We start from the raw sequence: 21,003 nt of genomic DNA, 5'->3' as shown, positions 1-21,003 counted from the left end.
TAAAAAATTTCATGCAGCTTTTCTAGCTTTTTGGAGAGAGGATCGGTCTGCTATGAAGTATTGCATCATACCTCAGATAGGTAGCTCGTTCTTTCCATCTAAATTACGTCCAGATCAGTGTGTCTAGAATCAGTCGGTATAATCTCCCTTTTGAAGTAATGTAGCACTTAGTTTTAGAATGTTACCTTTCCCTCTCCCACTGTATCTCTTCTTTCTTAGATTTTTATTTAAAATTTTCTGAAGATTTAGGGCATATTTAAATGCAAACATATATGTTTCTCCCCACCTTGCTCATAACTTTTTCCATTTATATTATTGTCACCTCTTTTAGATTTACTTTTTTGTTTTTCAGTAGTATTTTTTTCTAGAAATGGTTATGAGTGAAAAATGTCCTAGTCCTTTTAAAATATTTAAAAATATTTAATATTGTCACAGTTGAATCCTAGTTTAGATGGACATGAATTTTTCATTCAAGATAGTTTTTCCTCAGAAGTTTGAAAACATTGTTTTATTTTCTTTTATTACTCATGTTGCTTTTTATTACTCATGATGAAAAGTTCAATGTTTAATTTCACCCATTTTTTTTTTGGAGGCACTGTTTTTCAAGTTGGAAAGTTTAAAATTTTAAAACACTTAAAATGTAATTCATATAGCATAAAATTCCTTTTAGAGTGTAGAGTTCAGTGTTTTAGTATATATAGTTTAAGTATTATATATTAGCATAAAAATAAAAATATCTTTAGAGTCTTTATAAAATATTTAGTATATTTGCAAGGTCATGCAATCTTTGCCACTATTTCTGGAGTATTTTCACCAATCCAAAAAGAAACCCCGCCCTTATTAGTAACACTCTCTATTCCTTACGTCCTTTGGCCCCTAGAAACCCGTCATGTACTTTCTGTCTCTGTTGACTTCCCTATTCTGGGCATGTCATGTAAGTGAAAACATACGGTGTGTGCCTGTTGGTGTCTGTGTCTGGCTTCTTTCAGTGAGCACAGTGTTTTCAAGGTTTACCTGTGTCATAGCACATGGCAGTATGTCATTCTTTTCTTGTGGCTGAATATTCCATTATATGGATAAACCACATTTTGTTTATCCATTTATCATTTCGTGGGCATTTGGACTGTTTACACTTTTTGGCTATTATGAATAATGCTGCTAGAAACTTTCTTGTGTAAATTTTGTGTAGAGATAATGTTTTTAATTTTCTCAAGTATATACCTAAGAGGAGAATTCTGGGTTATTTGGCAAACTGATTTTCAAAGCTCCTGTACCATTTTACATTCCCAACTGCAATCTAGGTAGATTCCAACTCTCCACATTCTTGTTAATGCTTGTTATTATCTGGTTTCATTTTTGGTTTTTTTTGCAATCCTAGTATGTGTGAAGTGGTATTTCATATATTTTCTCTGCATTTCCTGAATGGGTACTGATGCTGTAGATCTCTTCAGGGGTTTATTGGCCATTTTTATAATTGAATTGTCTGATCAAATCCTCTGCCCATTTTTAATTGGGTTATTTATCATTTTATGGTTGAGTTGTAAGACTTCCTTATATATTCTGGATGCTAGACCCTTATCAGATAAATGATTTGCAAATACTTTTTCCCATTCTGTGAGTTATCTTGTTACTTTATTGTTTACCTTTTGACAGAATACTTTTTATTTTGATGAAGTCTATTTTATCTGCTTTATCTCTCTTTGCTTGTACCTATTTAAGAAATCACTGCCATATATGGGGCCATGGAGATTTGCCTTTGTGCTTTTTTCTAAGAGTTAGTTGTAGCTCTTACATTTAGATCTTTGATCAAGTTTGGATTAATTTTTGTGTATGGTGTGATGTAAGGGCCCACTTTCACCATTTTGCATATGGCCAGCTATCTGTTTCAGCTCCATGCAGTGAAAAGACAAATCCTTTCCCATTGTCTTGGCACCTTTGTGGAAAAAAACAATTGACCGAAAATTTCAGGACTTATTTCTGGATTTTAGATTGTGTTGCATTTATCCTCATGACAGCACCACACCATATTCATTGCCATAGTGTTTTATTAAGTCATGAAGTCAGTGAGTGTGAGTCCTCCAAGTTTTTACTTCTTTTTGAAGATGGTTTTGGCTATTCTAGATCCCTTGAATTTTCATATGATCTTTAGAATCAGCTTGCTAATTTATGCAAGAAAAAAAAAGGCAGCTGAGATTTTGATAGTATTACACTGAATCTGCAGGTCAGTTTGGAGAGTATATCATTTTAATAATAATGTCTTCCAATCCATGGATATGGATTCCTCTTTATTTAGTTTTCAATGTATAAGTCATACCACTTTTGTTAAATTTACATATTTTTTAATGGCATTGTAAATGTGAAATTGTTTTCTTGATTTCTTTTTCAGAATGTTCATTGTTATTTTGAACACTATAATGTTCATTATATTGCGTATAAATGCAGTTGATTTTGGGGTGTTGATTTTGTGTCCTGTCACACTGCTGACCTGGCTTGTTAGCTCTAAAAGTATTTTTGTGGATTCATTAGGATTTTCTGTGCACCTAGTCATGTCATCTGTAAATACAGTTTTAAAAAATATATTTATATATATTTATTTAATTTTTCCAGTCTGATGTGTCGTTTATTTTTCTTATTTAAGTGCCCTGGCTAGTTGGGAAGTCTTGAAGATATTTTTTCTTTCTCCTTATAGCTTTGGCAGTTTATCAGCATGTGTTTAAATGTGGAAATGTGGAGTGTGTGTGTGTGTGTGTGTGTGTGTGTGTAAATCAGTCCTCTTTCACTCAGTGTTTTCTTGGACATTGCAAGGCTTGAGCATTTCATTAGCTTTCATACATTTTCCTCTTCCTATTGGCGACTCCTCTTAAACACATGTTGGACATTAAAAAAATTATTCTCTTCTGTTTCTTTTCTCTCTTCTTTTGCATCTCTTTATCCTATAATCCGCTTCTACTTCGGTGTTCTGATTTTCAGCTCCCAGTTGCTATTCTGTCCATCAGTGAAGTTTGTATTTTTTCATTTACATTTAACAAGAGTTCTGAAGTTTTCCTTTCCATAGCAACCTGCTTTCAGTGGTTTTTATGTCCTTTGAAATCTCTCTGAGGATATTACTTACAATCATGTTGAAGTTTTCTTCTTATATTTTTTACATCTGTCATATATTGAGTTTTTCAATGTTTTGTTTTCTTTTTTGATAACATTTTAAATGGGAGTCTGGCTTAAACAAAATTAATAACTGCAAGTGTATTTCCTGAGACTAAATATAATTCTGTTTGCCTGGTTGTCAAAGCAGCTTCGGATTACAGTAGTTTCTTTCTCGTGATTACTCAGGGGATTTGTGGGGATTGTGACTAAATAGAGTTTATTCCTAGTTTCTTTTCTGGAGAGGGTGGTTTCCACCCCTGCAGACTGCAGTAAGATCCTTAATACATTGGGTCTAGGGTTCCATTTAGGGTCACTGGGTACAGAGAGTGGTGCATGGCTCATAGGCTACATCCTAATGAACAACCACTGCATTGCATATTATCTACTCCTCATAGCTCGTTCTGCCATTTTGGGGAATTATTCCAAAATTTTGCTCAGAAAGTCCTTTAAAATTTTTTTTTAACAATCTTACCTCCACGGAGTTTATAGATTCTTCAGTTGACTTGAACTTCACTGTCTTTCTGTTCCCATTTGCTTTACGCCTCTTAAAAACTATTTGCATGTGTGGTCTGCTGATAGACTGTTTCTTGTTTTTTCCTCCATTCTCATAAACTGACATTTGTGTCCACATTTATACATTGTTTTTTCTGCCTTTGAATGGAGTTGTTAGGTGGGAAAGAAGAAAGCACGTTGTTGGGCCAGCCATCTTGAGTGAGGTGGTATGCCCACACCTTTTCAATGCACGTTTTCTGTGCCTGAAAGGCACGACTGTATGAAAACACTAGCCTGGCAGGTTTGCAATTAATTACATCTAAAAATCTAAAAATCACCTCCTGTATAACAAAATAAAAGTTTATTTGCAGATGACATTGAAGTATTCTTATCAGAAGTCCCTCAATCCTGTCACAGTCTGTCCAGTTTCACAGACCTGAACAAATGGGCATCTCAGCAGATTCTTCAGAGAGAACATGTGAGCCCAGTGGAGGAATATTTCTACAGTGCAGCTCTTCATTTACCATTTTTATTTTCAGAAAAAGAATTATTACAAAATATATATAATTCTAGTCACATTCTTTCTGCTATAACCGGTCACAATTTAAAATATTGTTTACATGATGAAACAAGATTCTGTGTTGCCCTTAGAGCTGCCAGGGAATAACGGAAGGCACAGGTCCCGCCGCAGAGAGGACGGCGGCTCTAAGGCCCCCGCCAGTGCCCCGTCTTCACAGAGCTTCTGCTCCCGCCTGGCAGAAGCCCTGACATGCAGGCCTCCCTCCCTACGGTCTCTGTTGTCATCCTGTCCTTGGATGTCCAACCGCAGTGGCTTGAGGAGCCACACCCAAAACCCACCATCCATGGGAAGCCCTGTTTCCTCACTTTTTTTTCAGGGTCACCTTCTTTGCTTCCTTATAAGCAAAATAAATGATTATTAATTGTTCAGTCATTGGTTTGAGTGGCTTGTCATGCAACAGTAGGTAGCTGGAGCGCATTATTTTGCAAAGACATTTAATCAGTTTTGTTTAAACGTCCCCCTTCTAGGCTATGCCCAGGGATGCCCGTCCTGTCAGAAAGGCTTGTGAATGTGTTGCCTTCAATGAGCAAGGCTTTGGCTTATAAATGTGTCTCCCTCCTAGAAGATGGGCAGCGTTTCCCTTCCTGTCTCTCCCCTTCTCCTTCCTACCCTCCTTTCCCCGTGTCTCATCTCTCTCTCTCTCTCTCTCTCTCTCTCTCTCTCTCTCTCTCTCTCTCTCTCTCTCTCTCTCTCATGCTGACTGATACAGCCAGCTCAGAAGTTACCTCTTGTTCATTCCTGATGAAACAAATTATAATCAAACCAAAAATGTGGAGAAATCTACCCAGATATTTAGGCTTTGAGTTTTTTTTTTTTTTTAATTCAGCGCCCAAACTTAACTGATACTGGCACTGGTGAGGCTAAACTTTTACAAGACAGATTGAGACCAGACACCACAAAGCCTAGACATGTACATCTTGTGACCCACTTAGACTGCCCACCTATGCATTGCTGTTGGCAGATTCTATGCAAGGAGGACAGGAAGAAAGAATAGAGTATGTGATGCATCTGGTTGTTTGTGTAGCTCTTACAGCTTAAATGCTCCAGAGTTATGGAAGGGGGAAAGTCAAAGTGGGGTTCCCTGGATTCCTCCCGTGACATTCAGGATGGGGCACATAATTCATGTGCAAAGGAGAATATCCAGGGTAATTATTTCATAGGGTCAGTCTTCACACAATTCACTTTATAATTTTCATCAGTGGAAAGGGCCTTGGGCCAGGTTAGGAATCCTGTTCATGAATTCCCTGATACTGTTTCATTGCAGTGCTGTGGGGTAGGCTTTATATGCATTAAGGATCTATGACACCTTTAGGAATAAAGGAGAATTTATTTTTATTAGTACTGATCAAGTTTTGTTTCTCAAGGCCCAACATGCCAACAGTCCTGAAGCAAAACAAAGGAAAAAAAAAGGTTTTAGACAAAAGAACCACGACCTCACTTAGTATTAAACAAAGCAAGGAGAAAACTGGAACGGACAAATGATGAAGGGGAGCTAAGCTGAGACTTTTCATTTTCATTTCTATAATTTTCTGTAAAAGGAAAAGGGTTGGGGCTAAGAACTGGGAAATTATGAGAAGAATCACTGATCTGGGTCTCTGGAATGAAGAGGCATACATTTTCTTCTTCAGTTAATTATACTTCTTTTTAAATTTTTTTAGAGAGAGAGGGGGTTTGAAGGAATTAGTTCACATGATTGTGGGGTCCAGCAAGTGTTAAGTTCATATTGCAAAGCAGCAGGCTAGAAATCCAGGGTCAAGTGGATACTGAAGTCTTGGCTCAGGATTCCTGAGGGCAGCAGACTGGAAAGTCAGGGAAGGCTTCTATGTTGCAGTCTTGAAAAGAATTTTCCTTCTACATCTGGGAACCTCAGTCTTCTAGGTCTTCAACTGATTGGAAGGGGACCCACCCACATTATAGAAGTCAATTTGCTTTATTCAGTGTGTATTGACTTAAATGTTCATCACATCTAAAAAGTATCTTTACAGAAACATCTAGATTGGGATTTGACCAAACTGCTAGGCATTATTGCCTAAGTCAATTTGACTCATAGTTAATAACCATCACACTAGTCTTTAGAGGGGGCTATGTTCAAACCATCCTAGAATTGTGATCATCTGTTCAATTTCTAAAACCTTTTGAGAAAGTTACATTATAGACTTTATTGCATTCCAGATCAAATTAAAATTTCCTCTGTTAAGTCTCCATCCTAACGTTTAATTTTTAAATCCACTTGTCTTTGCACTCTCTCTAGTAGAAATGGACAATAGATAATTTATCCAGTTCCTATTAAATTAATATGCTTCTATAAGCAACTTAAAAATAATCCTCTAACAGATGATGTTGATATGCTGGGAGGTGCTAATGACACTGTTGTCACGGCTTTCCGTCTGACTTGAAACGCTCAGGTGTAGTTTGTTTGAAACAGTTTTGTTGAGGTATAGTTCATGTATCTTACAAATCATTCATTTAAAGTAAGTAACTCAGTGACTTAGTAAATTCACAGAGCTGTGCAGTCACCACCACAATCAGTTTTAGAAAATTTCCTTTACCCCAAAGAAGAATTCCTGTATCAGTTACTCCCCATTTCCTCTTGACCCCCTCCTCCCCAGTCCTTGGCACCTCTAATCTACTTTCTATGGATTTGCCTATTCAGGATATTTTATACAAATGGAATCTTATGATTAATATTGGCCATTTGTGACTTGTCAAGCCTAGTTTTAAAATTTGAACTTCGTAAGGTCCCTCAAAACATAGATGATTCTAAGGGGATAACTGAAAGGAGGTGGAGCAATATTATTTCTGAAAGTGAGTTACCACTACAGTGGACCTGGGTATCTGATTTTCTTCTTTGTTTTTTTTTCTTGTGTTTTAACCTGATCACCACTAAAGTCCTTGTTTGGTGAATTCTGGAGTAAGGCCTGATTATCTGACACCAATATGTGACTCATTTGCGTTCCCTGTAACCCAGCCTCCCTCCTCTAGGAGACCTGGAGATGGTCTAACAGCCTCCCTCCCGATGAGGGGCCAGTAGCTTCCTAATGCAGCGCCGAAGTTCCAGGCTGGTCTTAGGTCGCTGACTCTCAGTTCCTGACCCCAGTCCTGTGGAAGCTACCTCTGGCACATTCTCATTTCCATTTTATACTTAAATTGTCATTATAGACTTTCAGCTCATTGTAATTAATTCTAAATATAAAAATTGTCACTCAGTTACTTATTCTCGATGAAGTTGTCCTATCTCCTTCATGTTGTCTTACTTTGTATTGGCTATTTACACCTATATATTATCCCAAAATGATTGTCAACATTTACTGGTAAAATCTGGGTTGTATCTGTAATTATTTGCTTTGGATACGAAATGATAGTTCTCTCAACTGATTTTCAGAGAAAGAACTTTTTTTCATAATCATGAAGCAATCTCTTCCTATTATGTGTAGATATTTAAAAAACTAAATATGGCAGTCAAGTAGAAACTCATCAGTATTTAACTAATGCTATAATACCATGTAAAGTACATGAAAGATACTTCTTAGTATTAGCTCGTGTATACACACATATATATCATATACTATTAGATTATATATACATACATATATAATGTGATATGTATATTTTTGGGGGTTTCATTTCCCTACAACCACCTCATTCTTTTTTGAAGAGGATGGGTGTATAAATTATAGGTACATAGTAATAATTTTCCTACAGATGGCTATCTAGAAACTTTATTTCCAACTATATTTTATCAGTCAGCCAATACCATGAAAATGAATACCCACGACATGACTATGAAGTCATATGCTGGTGACACTCCCATGTCTGGAGTATAAGTAGGGGAGTGGACTAGAGGATGTGTTATTTGGCTAATGCATTGATAAAATGGTCAAACTTTCTATACATTGATAGTTGTGCTTATTAACATATCTCATTTTATTTACGAAGAAACAGCAGTGGATATATAGACTATAGATCCTAAAATCTTTGTTCATTTACCTAAGTGTTCCTGAGTGCTTAATGTGTTCACTCAGTCACTCGTTCCTGAGTGCCTAAATTGCCCCGGGATCTGTTTGGTGCTGGGAACCCAGGCTGAACTGATGGAACTTGCCTTCAGAAAACGTTCAGTCTCCTGGGGGAGGTGGGCATTAGCTGAACGTTCGGACAAATCAATGCAAACCTGCAGCTGCTGTAAGTGCTGAAAGGGAGAAGCATGCAATTTTTCACTGTCTTTGACCCAGGGAAAAAATATAACACATTCTGGCTTTAAGCGAGTGGGTGTTGCTTGTTTCATTTTGTTTTTAAAATGTTACCAGCTGTTACAGTAAAACAATAATTGTTTCTTTTCAGCATCATATTGACAAGGTCCAGTCAATCGTGTTGGCGTTCCTCCCTTGATGGGCTGTAAAGATTGCACTTTCATGCCAGGAGAAGGGCAGAGCGTGAGAGGATGGAGGGCAGGAGAGGCGTGGCACCATTTGCCGGGACGTTGCGCTGCAGCCCTCGCTCCATGTGCGCTGTTTCCCCGTGAGGGCTGCGGGTTCGGCTCAGTGATCACCTCCAGAGCACGTCTTCAGTAGAGGGCGGAGGGACAGGCAGGGCCTCCTTAGGGCCTCGGTTGTGTGGCAGGTGCCCACCTGCCGTGCTGCCCTGGGTTGGGGCTCGTTCTTTTTTTCTATTTGTAATGTAATATATGAAGCAACAAAGTAGCTTAGGAACATATATATTATTTACGAAGCTTAATAATAGACTATATGCCTTTCAACTCTCCACCAACTCAGGCCCTAAAACAATGCAAAATGACATTGAATCTGCTTAAGTTTTCACCCCCGATGACAGCTCTCTGCCCTTCCCCAGAGGTGACTGTACTGCTGTTTTTTGTCTGTATCTCTTGCTTTTTGCCATGACAAATGGTTCTCTCAGAAATCTTGCTTAGCCCTCTGCCTTTGTGTGTGTGCCTTACTCCCCGGATGCTTGTCACTCTGCCACTCCCAGGGGTCTCTCGGAGAACGTAAGCTCGGTCTTAAGAGAGGGGCAGCATGATTTTGAAAAGGGAAGTTGCGAGAGCCTGCTCAGCGATTCTCCGGGGACACAGAGCATAGGACAGCGCACAGGTTGGAGAAGGACATAAAAAGGCAAGAGGTCATGAAGTTTAATATTTCAGAGACTTGGCTAGTAAGGCAAATAAAAGACATAAACAGATAGCACGGCAGAAAATGGTGAAAGCTCTAGAAGGAGGCAAGCCTGGGTTGGATCCCAGGTTTTTCAGTTAGGAGCTGGGTGGCCCCAAGGAGTTGATGTACCTGCCAGGCCTGGGTTTCCCCAGTGGGAAGGGGGGTTAAGGATGCTTCTCCTGCGGGTTGTGAAGATTTAGAACCTAGGAATCCTTCACTAAATATCAGTTTGTTTTCCTTGTACAAGACCCACTTAAGCCAGAATTCCACTCATTGCCTCTCTTTCTCCTTTGTCTTTTGAATACGTTAGGGGCTTTGTCTTGAATTTGTCATGTTTGACTGTTTGCACTGCCAGACCACACTATTGTATTAATTTTATCCAATTCATTCTTCCCTAGCAAAACTTCCCCCTAAGTCTTAGATTTTTAGTTTACCCTGTCCTCTTAGTTTGGTTTAATCTTTTTGGCATTTTTGCTGTTTCTCAAAAATAAAATCTTAGTGTTCTCTTACATCCTAAGTAACCCACAGCAATGCTGCTTAAAGCCTGCGTATTTCAGCAGGAGCTGGACAGGCCCTGCAGCATCCGATTGGCCTGCTGGGACCAAGAGCCCGGCAGGACCTGGTCATACTCTCCCGGTCAGTCACTGTGGTCTCAGGCTGCTGTAAACTTGATCTGTGGAACGGTGTGGCTATATCTCCTCATGCTGTGTTTTTTAGAGAACTCAGACTTAGTCCTGTGGCTGGTGTACCTCTCCTACCAAGCCTTGTGCACAGTGAGCTGATCTACTGACCTGGTAGGTGACTGACTGATGTGGAAATCTGAGATTCAGAGGAGGGTGCAGATCTGACACAAGAAATGATGATATTTCCTATTTGCAACAAGAGCTGCATTAGCAAGAGAAAGGTGAAAATATGGTGATCTGCCAGAAAAATGTTGGCGAGAGACTTGGGGAATAAAGTTGTCTTCAATATGTTCTCTCATATGTAGTTGTACTTGCATCAGCAAGTTCTTAACAAAAAATCAGTAGATGACAAATTTTGTTGGTCAAATGTCAATATTGATCAAAATGTTAGAAGGTGCAATAGTCTTCAAGGACTTGTGTTATTGATTCATTTTATTGAGTTTCTACAGGTCTGTTAGAGCTATTCCTTGGTGGGTGTTTTACATCTGAAAGCACAATTAAAATCTATTAATAATATCTGTTCAAATAAAACATCTGCAGATAAGAGTCTCAGGGTTCCCTCCTCCCAAGCCTCTGTAAAGAACACACAGGTTTGTCTGGGCTCATGTGCAACTTGTCTTTACTTAGGCACCTGGCAGAAGGTTGAAAATCAGTTACCAAGGGTAGAGGGTAGTAGGAGGGAAGACGCTGGGCTTTCAAATAAAGGTCAGATGAAACTGGAAGCCTTAGGGATTTTTTAAAGTAGTTCTAAAGCTGGGAGGTTTCTTACTGTAGGTGGCCCAGGGCTCCCTGGGGATTATAGCACACTTAGGTAATTTAACTCTAGTTATTTGAGGAAGTGTGTTGCTTAGGGAGTAAATACACCATAGGTTGCAAAATCTTGAACATATAGGAACCTAGAAAATTAAATATTCAGATCAGTAGTCAGTTTATGGCCTCACTGAAGATGCTTGGATGTGATATATGCTGTATCACACTTGCCTCATGGAGGTGCTTCATGTGAGGTGATGCATCCACTCTGACCTGCGCCCTAACCTGGGGGTTTCCTTTAGGGGGACTATGTACTCCTGGAATGCATAATTTCTCAACAAAGTTCATAGGAATTTAAGAAGTTGGGGAGAATGTAAACTGAATCAATACAGGAGATAGATGAAATGAGTATCTACAATAGGCTTGGCAAGGATGAAGCATTTACTTCTCTTAAAAGCATTGACAGTTGGCAGAGTAGGTGACTAATGCTCAAGCATGATGCAGTTTTTCATCTTTATCCTCTGTCGGTATTAGTGCCAGAGACACGGGCTAAGACCAGGAGTTAGACTAAGTTCTAGCACCAGCACGCCTTCAAATGTCTTGGTTTCCTTAATTTTCTTTTCCATCATATGAAAGTTGAAGTACATCATTAAATATTTTTTAAGAAGAATATCTCAAACATTACTGAAAAGCCACATATTCCCAGGCTAGTAAGTGACACTAAAATGAGATAAATTATTCTGAGTCACTTGGCTTGCTGATTGACTGTATGTGAGCTATGCCCAAATCATGAATTGCAGCCATGCTCCTCTGAGCCCAGGCAAACAGGGGCTCAGGGCATATCCCTTGGCTTAATCGTCAGAAACCTGCCCAGTATGTTCACAGTTAGGCCTCTGACTATGGAGTTCAAATACTAGGCAATATGGTAGAAAACTATCCCTAGAAGTAGAGCTGGAAAAGAAATCTACTTTAATGATCATTAGCTTCCACTTTATTTAAATTCAACCTTTTCTAAAGGTTGGATAGATGGTGAAGTATAACAAGGAATTAAAACTATGACTAATGATATGAATATAATCAAGTAATATTGATTCATATTCAAATTATCCTCTTTATGAGGTTTTGGGGTCCTTTTTCATATTTTAAGTGCTTAGAATGCAGAGCATATAATCTTGACTCTCACCTAGTCCCTTCTGCCGTGTCTGCCATGTCATGTTTTCAATCCCAGCCTTTTTTTTTTTTTACCTCTCAGGGCCTTTGACTTCTGCCTCTTTTTCTTCAATTGTCTCCTACTCAAAAAAATGGCCCTTCTCACCTGAGATCCAAACAACATGCTGTGTTATTTCATTAAGACACTTGCAGCCTTAGGTGACATGTGATTTTAATATCCCAAGAGAGGAATCACCTCCTGAAAACTGCTTTTGAAAAATGAATTTCGAGGAAGTTTACTGTGTTGTTTGATTTAGTCATTGACTAAATAGGATTTTGATTATATTCTCCTTTAGTTATTTTACTTAGGGATCGACATGCTTTAGTTAGAATTTCCCTTCCTTGAACATTCTCAGTCCTGAAGGGTGAGCCAGTTATTACGACGTATTGAGCCTGATGCAGACACAGCATTGACACCATTCACTCCTTTGTTTTTAAAGTACGAAATTGTGCACGTATTATTTATTTTGCTGTATGCAGTCGACTTTCTGAAGATGTATTTGCTCAAAGCCTTGATAAAAGTGAAATGAAATCTTGCTTCAGTTTAGTCAAGTATCAAGTTAATTTCTAATCAAGTTTCATTTACAGCTGTGTACTATAATGATATTCATGTGACTGATATTTTATAGGTGAAAGGTGATGATAATTTCACCAAAAGCTAACAATTGCTGAGAATTTCTGATTGATCAGGGATTTTATACTCTTCCTCTTTTCTAAAGTTCACACCATATGAAGTGGGTGTATCTTACTCTCCTAATTTTCTGTTGAGGGTTTGAAGCTTCGTAAGTTCAGAAACTTGCCAAAGGTCACACAGGTAACAAGGGAGAGAGGAGTTAAGCCAGCCACCCAGAACGTATGTCCTGAAGGTGGTTCTCTTCCCTTGCTCCTCAAACTTTGATTTGAGGACCAGTAGCATTAGCATCTAGTGCTTAAATGGAGGCAGAGGACCTCAAGTAGGGCAAACATGGCATGGTAGTTTGCCCAGGACATCCCCAGTTTCAGCTCAGAAAGTCCCTTGTTCCAAGAGATTCTTCCGTCGTGGGGAGACCCAGGTGGTTTGCCATCCTCATCTCAGTCCCTGCCCTGAACCCGTGAATCAGAATGTGCACTGCATGTGTCCCCCAGTGACTGAGAAGCACATGATGTGTGGGAAGTGTTTGCTCTTTTAAGTTCCCTTCACTGAATGACTCTTTCATAAAAGGATTTCTAGAGAAATGAAATCTTGGAACCAGCTTGCGTTTGTTGCATTGACAATGGCTCAACTGACCAAGTCATACTAGGTGCTCACGGAGATTAAAATTCTGATTTTTGTCTCCAGAAATCCACATCTCCTGATTGCCCCATTCTTCAGCAGAGACATTAAACTATTCAGTTACCATGATTTGAACTCATAATGCTAAAAAAACTGAAAAACAGCCTGTTGGATTTTTCCATCTGATTGTAGCAAGAAGGATGTAGGTTGTCAAAAAATTGTAATTTTAACTGAAAAGTGACATATAAATGTATCGATAGGGTATAGAACATAGCTGGCATCCGTATTGCCGGTCTCAGGTTGTATTCTCACTGGATTAAGAAGCTGTGTCACTTTATTAGCAGAAGCCACACTTGTCATATCCTAGTTTAAATGGTATGGCTTGTTTAATAAGCCTTTCATATTTCACTTATACACTTTTATGCCTAGGATTTCACTGATGAAATTCTCCCAGCATGTGCGATCTCAGGGGACATAGCTAGAATACTGAGAAAGTTGGCAATGACTGTTTTCTATCTTATAGCATAGATTAAAAATGGTTAGACCTGGAAGAGACCTTGGGGAAAACATAGCCCATTTAATTTATGAATTAGGAAATTGAGACCTATCAGAGTTGAACAACTTCCTGTGGCCTTCCAGTAAGTTCGTAGTACAGCGAGGCCCGGAACTTGGTGTGGCTAAGAATAGATCTGATCATCTTGGGCTTGCTTTGAGTGTTCCTCTTGTGACTTGAAATAAAATTCATAGTTGTTACACTGAAAGAAAATTTTAGACTCTTACTGAAGAAATATGTGGTCCCGGATGACTGGGAAGTGAAGGAGGAATCTGACATTGCAGAGCCCCAGCGATTGTTTGCTCCCCTTCCCACCCAAGATCAAGGTAACAGAGCAGCAGTCAGCCAGTTGTTTAAGCCTCTGAGAATTACGTTCCACATTTGATTTAATTTTTAATCTTAGGAAAATTAATTTACTTTTCTGTATCTTTTATTATCTGTAAAGTAGTTTCAGAAGCAGTTCTGTCTCTGACTAAAATGATTATCAGAAGGAGGACATGGCTGTTGTGTGCCTAACATACGGTGCTGCAAAGCAGGAGGTAAGGAGTCTTCCCGTAATTATGTAAATTCTCCTGCTACAGAAGAAGTGGCTGGAAGATGTGGAGTCTGAGGCAGGCCAGATCAGTAGCATTGAGAGAAAGAAAAGGAAAAAGAAACTACAATCAAAACTTAAGAGTATTCATATCAAAATCAGAGAGCAGAATAAGAGAATAACGTGTTGAAAAAAATAGCAAAGTAGTAACAGTTTTAGATTTTTAAAAAGGAGCCTGCAGACTTGATAAGGAAAGTAAGAAATGTTTAATACACGGCAGTAAGGATGAATAACTCATTCGTATGCTTGGATTAAAGAAGGACTTTCATTTTTTCAACAAACATGGATCTTTAGGAAGATTTAGAACAGAGGTGTACAAGGGTCTGTAGAGTAATTTTTGTCTGGAAAACCTTGATTAGAAAGCGAATGGCGATGACAGAGAGACATCTTAGCAGTCAGAGATGCCAAGTATGAAAGCATATGATGTCAGTTTTAGGGGTGGCCAAACTAGATTTAATTATGAAGGAAATTTCTGGAGAAGAAAATAAAAACTGCTGGCTGAGTGCCACCGAAATGCCAGGAAGGAGCAGTATGATAAGGCTGTTTACATATTATTTACAAATGAAATGCTTGTTAAATACAACAGATGCCTATAATGAAAAGACATCAGAAGGCTAATGTCAGTTGAGTAAGAAACCGGATCATCTTTAGGTGTAAACAAGGGACATATCTATATATCTGTATCTATATAGATAGATATATGAAGGTAAAGTTTTGACTTAGGGAATCTAGAATAAAGGGTTTATTTCGCAACTTCCCCATGAACACCTGAGGACTTATTGGGAAGCCATGCCTTGGCTTTAAATGCAGACCCATGTATGATTTAGGTAAGGGGGTCCTTCTCTGTTCTCTCAGTGCTCAAGGTAGGGACAAGGGGACACAGCCACTTACAATTGTAAACTTTGGACTCTCCAGGTAGAGATGTTTAATATAATCAGTATCAAATTTAAGGGACATTCAGATATTCACCTGAAGAGGGCAGTATGGAGGGACTCACATCAAAATGGATTTGTCCAGAACTTTTATACTCAAAAATGGGAAATAACTAAATGCCCATTATTAGTATAGAAGTTTGCCGGAGGCCTGCAAAGTGTTTAAGAAGGAATATTTCATCTTTAAAGGAATTATTTCATCTTTGCAATAACCCTATAAGGTAGATCTATTATTATCCTCTTGTTTTATAGATAGAAGCTGAGGCTTAGCAAAGCCAACCAACTTCATCCTATTAGAATGACAGCAAAGAGGACTTGGATGTTAACCTAGCATGTTTGAATCCAGAGTTTGTATGGGCACCAGGCTCTGCAAAGTTGCGCAGTGTAAGAACACAGACTCGGAAACTCGACTGCCCGGGGGACACTGGCAGTGTCACTCTGGCAAGTCAGCTGACCTCTCTGGGTCTCAGTGTCCTCCTCTTTAAATGGTTTGTTATGAGGAGTCAATTAGTTAAATGTATGAAGTCCTTAGCATTGTTCCTGGTTTGTGGTGATCATTTAATAAAGATTAGTTACAGGTACTTTCCAAGGCTGAATAGGTGGAAAGCAAATTAAAAATAGAAAAGAGCGTATATCTGGGCAGTTATTCCTTGCTCACAGCTAACTATCCAGTAGGCAGGTTTTGACCATTTAATAGAATTTACATCAGTGTCCTCACATGGCCACTCCAAATCTGTCCCTGATACCCTTATATGCAACGTTTACAGTAGATGCCTGCTTTTCCTGTAGATTCTGCTCACTGGCATCTCTGATTTACATGCTAAATACTGCTTTGATTCTATCATGTTTTCCTAAAAATTCTCCAAGTCTCTCTAATGCCACTAAAGTCCTAAATACACCAATCGGCTCATCACAGGACTAAATTTGTCTTTCCTACTACATTTCTTAGGAGTCCTCCACATAAACTCCTCCCCGTCAATGTGTTGATTAAATCTTGAACACGGATGGATCAATCCTGTTGATGTTTTTAGACACGCCTCCCCTTGCATGCCTGTCCATACCCACACCAGGTTCCTGACCGCTTCTCCACTGTCCTGTAGGGAAGCTCCTCTCTTCTTCATTTTCTAGAGTGTCTCATCTTGATATTATACAAAACAGGGCCTGCCATGTTTAATTCTGTGTGTTGGTATCTTATCTCCTCCTCTTTGCCTGCAAGAGTTGAGCGTAAGTAAATAACCCAAGACAGACTGTGGAAAGGGGGAATAAAGAAGAATCTTTAAAGCTAATGAAAAATAAAAACTAAGCATGTGAAATAAGCAGAGGTAAAATCAGAAATTCATCGTGATTATATAACTTGTTGAAAATATGTGGTTGGCCAAAGAAAGCCCAGGTCCAGAATTGAAGAAGTTGAATAAGGAGGGAGATGCCTTTTCCCTTATTCCGGGACCCAGTGATTAAGAAGATGGAGGAAACACCAAAGGGATAATGCAAAGAACTCTGTGTTTCAGGAAACAGGAATTGAAAACAACCTGTGTGACTTGTGTGGGAACCACAGAAAAGGGTGAATTAGAGAAAGCACACAAAGCAGAGCCCGAGGGCTCATGGCTTGGATCAGTTCTCTGAATGGTAGACGTTTGCTGGACACAGGACTGCTTCCACACCAGAACGATGTCTGTGTGGGTTGTCAAGGGGTAACTTGAGAAGTCAGGCTTCGCGTTGGCTTCTTTGGGCTGCGAGAGAAAGAAAAGTCACATTACTGTGCATTTTTTTCCACCTTGTGTTTCCATCCCACCATAATGAAGAGGCCTTGGGCATCTCTGGGCAGTCAGGACTAGAACCTGCAACTTCCCGCCCAATTTCCTCTTAAAGATTATCATGAAAAGAAATAGGCAGATAGAGAGGCTTGTGAGGTCTGTGCTGTGCCCCACACATGCGCACGAGGAACCGTGTGTGAGCTTTATCTCCATTCCCGGGCACTATGAGATGAATGCTCTGAGGGGACTTCACTGCATCACAGGAAAAGCGGGCCCCAGTAGGGCTTCCAAAATAAAAATTACACATGGAACAAAGTATTTGGAGTCTTTCTGTAGAAAGGAAGAGAGAATATCCATACCATGTGCCATGAGAATTCACTTGTAGGAGAAAATATATAGCCAAGTGAATTGGGGAAAAATTATTCCCCACCAGGAAAAAAAAAAAGTTGTTGCTATTGTGGCATGGGAATTAGCTTCTTAGAGGAGCAGTTTGCTTTGGGAAGGAGGAAATTTAGAGAAGGGTAAAGAAACCCAAGACCTGGGTGGGTGATTAAGCGGTGAGAATATTTTGGTGGGAGAAATATTTGAAAAAAATAGAAAGAAGGCAGTAAGGGATACAAACAGCGATTTAGAAATGGAATCAGGCCTTGGAACTAGAGCTCACCAGGGGAAGAGAAATTACCTGAATAACAGATTAAAAAACAAATGAGGAAGGCCTGCTTTAGCGATGATGGTGATGGGAGAAGCAGCTGCAGATGAACCTGAGCCGCACCAGGCATCCAGGGGGCTGTTTCTTCATCTCCCAGAAAGCACTGTTTGGAAGAATTCACTAGGATAGACTGGTATGGCCTTTTATAAGGGGCTATCTGCTCGGCTGACTTTCCAGGATGCTTGATTGGAGAAAACAGGTGAGCTTTTGATGGAAGGAATTTGCTAAATCGATTAGTTCCAGGATTTCTTGTTTTTTTCAAATATATGTGATTTAAACAGGTGTTTCCAGTTACACACAAAAAAACGCTTATCTGAGGAAGCCTAGGTCAGTCTGGGCAGGATGATGGTGTGTATCCTGTGCTCTGGGGGCCTCGCTTTAGCCGCTGTTCCTACCCAGGTCCTGTCTGGCACGTGGTCACTGCTCAGAAAGTTCCCCTGGGGGGAGGCTGGTAGCTCCTCCTTCAGTGTCATCGTGGGAAGTAGTGACAGGAGGGAGAGGGAAGCTCTGTGTGGCACGCCCCAGTGCAGGACGTATCGTTTCCTCATCTTTTTTTACCTCTTTCTATCTTGACTGACGAGGTACATGGGCAGGGATGTAACCACTTTTGCCTTTACCTGTGTCTTAAATTCAGATTTCCTTTGCTCTCGGTCGTGTGCTCCTCAATAACAACTGCGCTCACGTTATTCAAGGCACACTGAGCACATTTCCCTGACCCTGACTGCAGTGCACATCATGGGAGAAGAATGTGCAGAGGACGTATAGGCCTTGTCCTGTGCACACGTGGAAGCCCGCTGCCATTTGGTGGAGATGCAGAAAGAAGCACGAGGGGGCCAAATGGACAAAACTTGCCCAGACAAGAGCCTGGGTGGCCACACCTCCCTTTTTTTTGTGGCCCACCTTGCCTCGGGAGTTCCGCTGCAGTGCCCCGCTGTCCCGAGCTGCTCGCGCTCCCTCGTGGGTGACCTCGGGGCTGCATCCTTCTCTGCAGTGCGGTCGCCTCCCCCCTCTCTTTCTGCTCTAGCTCACCCTGCCTGAGTTGTGTCCTGTTACCTGTGCTCTCTTCTTCAAGGGGATTAACCGGTAAGAGAAGAACCGTGCATATTGAGCCGATAGTATATTTTAGGTTGTGAAGTTTACAGTCATTTCCATATGTACTTTGGCATTTGCAAGAATTCGGGCCATTGCAGGTGGTGGCTGCCACCCCTGTACAGGTGTGGAGCCTTGACCCGGGATGTCTAACATGAATTGCGTGCAGAGGCGGGGCTTGGATTGAGCCCAAGTTCTGTGACTTTAAGTTCAAATGTATGAACCCTCCCAGTGATGTTTTCGCCTTAAAAATCTTGAGACACATACTTAACTACTTAGATATTTATCCTGAATGGGGGGACCTCAAGCTCACTAGCTGGGATGGTCATTTTGGATTGGGAAGCCTCAACCAATAATTAAGTCTGAGTTTCTAAGACCCTAACTTTTAAAAGGGAAACTAGGGGGTAAAACAGGTGGTGGTGGTTAGATTTCTTATTATATCTGAATCAGGAAATCTTTGTACAGGGCAGAATATTTGATTTTTGACAGTATCATAATTTGACTTGATAAATAGTTGGGTTGCCTGATAAATCTATGAGTTGTGGGAAAATGTGATTATTGTTTAACCGAAAATAAGTAAAATAAAAAGGTGATATAGTTCAGCTGAGCAAGGCAGCAAATTATTAGCAAATATAAAAGTAACAAATTTGAAAGTAACTTCTGGGAGGTCATAATAGGAAATAAGTATAGTGGTGAAGCCATTTATTGTTATTCAAATAGTAACTGGGCTACTGATGACAGGCAGATTTCTGTTTTCAAGGAAAACATAATACATGGAGCATTGAGAGCTCAATATTTGTTTGGGAGAATAAGTTATTTGGGGAAGAAAAAATTAGAGTGAGAAAATGACCCATTAAAATCTTAGCCACATTTAGAGCCAGTCACAAAGAAAAAAATACTACATAAGTCAGGACGGAAAACATTTCCAAGGAAAATCAGTCTCCAAGGGAATAGGGAGGAGGGATAATTGCCTTCTCTTTGAAGCAAATAAAACATGATTCGGTTTAATTATGAATTCCTTGCTGCATGGGAATGGCTTTGGGGAGAAAGCCAGAGCCATTGCTAGGGGACCACATACTCTCTCCTCCTCCTTTTCAGGCCAGAGACATGGGCCATTGACTGACAATAAGCAGCCTCTCTTGTTTGCAGGCAGGTGGCTGGGTGCCTAAACGCACAGGCCTGCAGAGGTTGTACCATAGTTCATTGCATGAGACAACTCCGGAGCAACACCCCCAGCGCCCACTGCCCACCCCTCTGTGCGCCGTGAAGACTTCCGGATTTATACACCCCCTGGGTTGCTATGAGCTAATCTTCCCTCCTGCTGTCAAAGGGAGAGGGCATTGGGCTCACTTGGAAACTTCAAAACTCAGCTCATTTCTAATAAGTTCAAGTTTTATGGTTTAAAGAACTTTTATCAGTAAATAAAGGTCAACCATCTGGCAACAATGTGTCTGTTTGGCTCTGCTTTGGTTGTCTGCACTATGTTGTAAAAATATTACAGTCTAGTATGACATTAGCAGAGTGTGACATCTGGGCTTATACAAAATACAAGAGTTGGCAAGGAGACTAATTTCCCTTCTGAAAAATTGCCATGGCACAAAGGGACCAAGGACAACTGGATGGCTGAGCATAAAGCCCTGGATGTCGCTGTCATTGAGCCAGCAGCATCCTCCTGACTGTCCCTCTGCAAGGGGAAGGGGCCTGTTTGCACCAGAGGGTCACGGCGCTGGATTGCCATGGGCCTTTGAGAAATGGAGGCTGTTTTAGCACAAGAAAATTGTTCTCTAACCTGCAGTGCTAGGTGGTCATGCATTCAAGAACTAAATGAGGCTGCTTAAAAAAAAAAAGGTACTGTAGGTATGGCAGTAGTAAAGCCGGGCAGCTTCTCAGTGGGTTTAGATGTTAGAGCATTTACTTTGAGGGTTGAACATGTATAATTAAATTTTGGCACTGCTTTTAGGTGGTAATGACTTTTGTTAAATTCCTCTTTTGTATGACCCCTTTTATGAGTTCAAGACAAATGCCATATTTACTTTTTCCCCCTTCGGCACTGTGGGTGCATTTTAATGCACTGTAAAATCGACACGATAACGTGTCACCGACAG

General features: G+C 40.1%; 1 long non-coding RNA gene across 3 annotated transcripts; it reads left to right on the top strand.

Annotated features, from left to right (window-relative positions):
* Nucleotides 1–13,493: 13,493 nt before the first annotated feature.
* On the top strand, nt 13,494–20,334 carry LOC108404075 (uncharacterized). Of its 3 annotated transcripts, none has more exons than XR_012120982.1 (4): nt 13,494–14,148; nt 14,271–14,361; nt 18,444–18,892; nt 19,997–20,334. It is a non-coding gene; the product is annotated as an uncharacterized lncRNA (long non-coding RNA). The 3 variants fall into 3 exon arrangements; XR_001854856.3 differs by having other exon boundaries at nt 14,268–14,361; nt 20,048–20,334; XR_001854857.3 differs by having other exon boundaries at nt 14,268–14,361.
* The last annotated feature ends 669 nt before the right edge of the window (nt 20,335–21,003 follow it).

The sequence above is a fragment of the Manis javanica genome, chromosome 9 (genome assembly GCF_040802235.1).
Source record: "Manis javanica isolate MJ-LG chromosome 9, MJ_LKY, whole genome shotgun sequence".
In the NCBI taxonomy this organism is placed as follows: domain Eukaryota; kingdom Metazoa; phylum Chordata; class Mammalia; order Pholidota; family Manidae; genus Manis; species Manis javanica.
Note: the sequence above shows the minus strand (reverse complement) of the source record. Positions and strands in the feature narration are given on the sequence as shown.